The sequence below is a fragment of the Arachis ipaensis genome, chromosome B2, assembly GCF_059453495.1.
Source record: "Arachis ipaensis isolate K30076 ecotype BB chromosome B2, ASM5945349v1, whole genome shotgun sequence".
Classification (NCBI taxonomy): Eukaryota; Viridiplantae; Streptophyta; class Magnoliopsida; order Fabales; family Fabaceae; genus Arachis; species Arachis ipaensis.
The window spans coordinates 26,032,947-26,036,381 of NC_142437.1; the positions used below are offsets into that span (position 1 = coordinate 26,032,947).

Below are 3,435 nucleotides of genomic sequence, written 5' to 3' on the forward strand. Positions count from 1 at the left end.
GACATTCCATAATAAAAATTAAAATCTTAGTGACTAAAAAATACCTTGTAGCATTTGAACATAATTTAATCAGGCTTTAGGCATCAGATTTTATTGCTAAAAATATCTAACATATTGCATTTAAATTTGGAATCATAGATAAGAAATAGTTTGATTGTGAATTTTATTGCTCTTGCTTTTACAATTACTATCAAACTTAGTTACAGAAAAGCCTATTTAATCATGAGTAAAAATATTCCGTTCTCAGTGACCTCCAGACATAAGATTTGATTTTTTTTTTTTAATTCAGTTAAAGTTCTATTTTTTGCTATGATTAAGATAACAAGATTTTGCATCAAAATTACAAGTTGGACAATCCAAACCAGTATATGTGTTCCATCCGGAGAGCATGCATAGGCCAGGAAAATCACTAACTGTCCATATAAGAACTGCATGAATCTTAAACATTTTATGTTCTGATGTATCCTAAATTTTCATACCCTCATCCCATAATTCTTTTAACTCTCTGACAAGTGGTTTAAGATATATGTCTATATTATTTTCAGGACTATGCTTGCCATGTATAACCATTGACAGGATAAAGGAAGTATGTTTCATACACATCCAAGGAAGAAGATTATATGGAATCAGAAATACAGGCCAAATGCTATGAGTAGAACTCATTGATTTATAAGGATTGAAACCATCACTAGTAAGTCCTAAGCGAACATTTCTAGGTTGCAATCCAAAATCTATGTGTGTCAAATCAAAAGTCTTCCACACCTCACCATCCCTTGGATGCACCATTTTGTCATTTTCTCCCTTCGCCGTTGCATGCCATAACATATGCTCTGCAGTTTTACGACACATGAACAATCTTTGCAGCCTTGGTTTCAACAGAAAGTATCTCAAAATCTTGGCAGCTTGCTTTTTCTTCTTCTTCTTCTTAGAATTCCACCTAGAAGCACCACAATGACTGCATGTTTGTTGGATATTTTTTGGGTCTTCATCCTCGAACAACATACAATCATTGGGGCAATCATCTATCTTAACATAGTCAAGACTTAGTTTTTAAATTAGTTTCTTTGCCTGATCAAAAGTCGTAGGCAAATTCACATAACTAAAAACATCCCTCACCAACTCAAGTATCATGGTAATGGCCTTGTCACTTAGTCCACACAAGACTTTAATATGATACAATTTGACTATGAATTCTAGCTTTGTGAAGTCGCTTCCTTCATGTAGCTTTTGATTGCCTTCCTTGAGAAACTCATCAAAGTCTCTATGATTTTCTCTTGGCTCATCGTTTACAAAATCTTCCATGCCTGAATCCTCACCGCTCTCCTGATCCATATGTCTCTCGAAAGCATCATTTACCATGTTATCTAGGGAATATTTATTTGCCAATGTCTCGCGCATGACATGTTCACTTGTTGAGAATTCAGTTACTTCTTTCTCGCCATGAAAGCTCCATACAACATAATTTTTAGGGAATGGTTTGTAAAGTAAATGATCTCTAACATCTTTTCAAGCATGCCATTTGCGAAACCCACAACTTGGACACGAACATATTATCTTACTATTCTCAATTTCTCCATGTTGAAATGCAAAATCCAAAAAATTTTCTAGACTAACTATATATTCATCTAAGTTTCATGGCTTAACAATCTAATATTTATCCATTGTTTCTAGTTAAACTTCAAGTAGGAAAAAATAATTACTAGACATGTGTATAGTACTACTAAAAATATATATGGGACTTCTAATTAACATAATAAACTACAAAGTTATAATAGACTTCTAACATATTTAAAATAAAATAGGATAAAATTATTATCTTACCTCCACAAGCGCTTGTTCAAAAGCAATAGCAAGAAACTGGTGAGAGAAAAATTAGTACCCACTTCAATCCCGAAAACAGAAAAAATCCAAGCAAATGCCTAATAAAACCAAAAATTAAATTCATGAGTGAGTTTATTAATGTTAGGTAATTAACTTCTTTTTAGTTAATATTAATTAATTAAATTTTAAATGTTAAATTTTAAGTTTTAAGTTTTAAGTTTTAAATTATAAACTTAAACTTTATATCCCTGTCTTTGAGTTATGAAAAGCATAAAGTTACTAGTTACTCGGGTTTGAATCTAAAAGAAGAGTTGGTCCTAGCATTAGGAATAAAAGCATTCATACAGTGGAAAAAAGAATAAAAAAAAAGAACCTGTAACTATATAAAGTTGCATAAGCTTAATTATGTAATTTTGTGATTACATGAAAATGGTCGAATGAAATTTTGAAAATTTTAAAGTTAGAAAAAAAGAACGTGATTTGATAGGTTATGTGAACAGTGTAATTTTTTGTTTATATAGTACAAATAGCACTTTCTATTTTGCAATTAAATTGTTAGTCATGAGTCATGACCATTAATTTGACCCGAATCTACATATCTACAACTAGCAATTAGAATCATACAGAAAAACATAAATGCAACTATAGAATAAACTATAAGCTTTCTAAATCAAGCATCCTATGTGCATGTAAATAAATGCATCTTAGTATTTCATTGAATTCGATGTAACTTTCAAATGATGGATGCTACCATAGATTGTACAGTATCCATGGTTAATTTAGATACCTGAACAACTAGGAAAAATGGAGATTTGATCCCCAACACCTCAAGCAAATTATCCAATACATCATGGAACTCCTTCTCTATAAGAATTGAAACAAAAACATTTTTTAAGGTTTCTGCATTACTAAAATTTGATTCTGGTCTGAGATCATCCATAAAAGGAAACCTGTGTAATCAAAACCATATTTTGGTTGAGGTTTGTCACTAAATTCAAATCCTATCCAATTAGGTACAAAGCAATGAAACCCTGCATCTGCCAACTGTAAAAAAAAGAGAGGAAAAAGCATATATATGTAGAACAAAAACTGAAACACTGACAAAAAGATGTATGTATCATCAACTAGGAAAAAGAATGCATGATGAATCCTACAAGTTAAACTGGATTATGTTTGGTATGAGTTGGGGTATCTTATGAGAGGACAATGCATGCACATTAAGGGGCCTGCATCTTACCAAATTTCTTACATTATTGCTAAGGAGCAAAAAAAAAAAAAAGAAAAAAGAAAGAAAAAACACAATTAATTAAAAGGATAAGCAAGAAATAATAATATAGATATAAGGGGCCAATGCTACATCAACCACAATCACAAGTGAGCAAAATGAATGTGTCAGAATCATGTCTAAATCTGAATCTGCATCATACTTTCCATAACTATTAAATACTAATTAAATTTTATTTTCTAATTCTTCTTTGTTTATCACTTTATATCCCTTAGTTTAATTAATTAGCAAGCAGAAGCAATAGGTGAGGCAACTAGCAAATTCATACATGAAGATTTAAGTATGGAGTATGTGTATGATTACATGTTTTATCTGCTTAATGAATATGC

At 31.1% G+C, this 3,435-nt stretch overlaps 1 pseudogene; it reads right to left on the reverse strand.

Moving 5' to 3' along the window:
- Positions 1–481: 481 nt before the first annotated feature.
- On the reverse strand, positions 482–1,662 carry LOC148573366 (uncharacterized; annotated as a pseudogene).
- Positions 1,663–3,435: the final 1,773 nt, after the last annotated feature.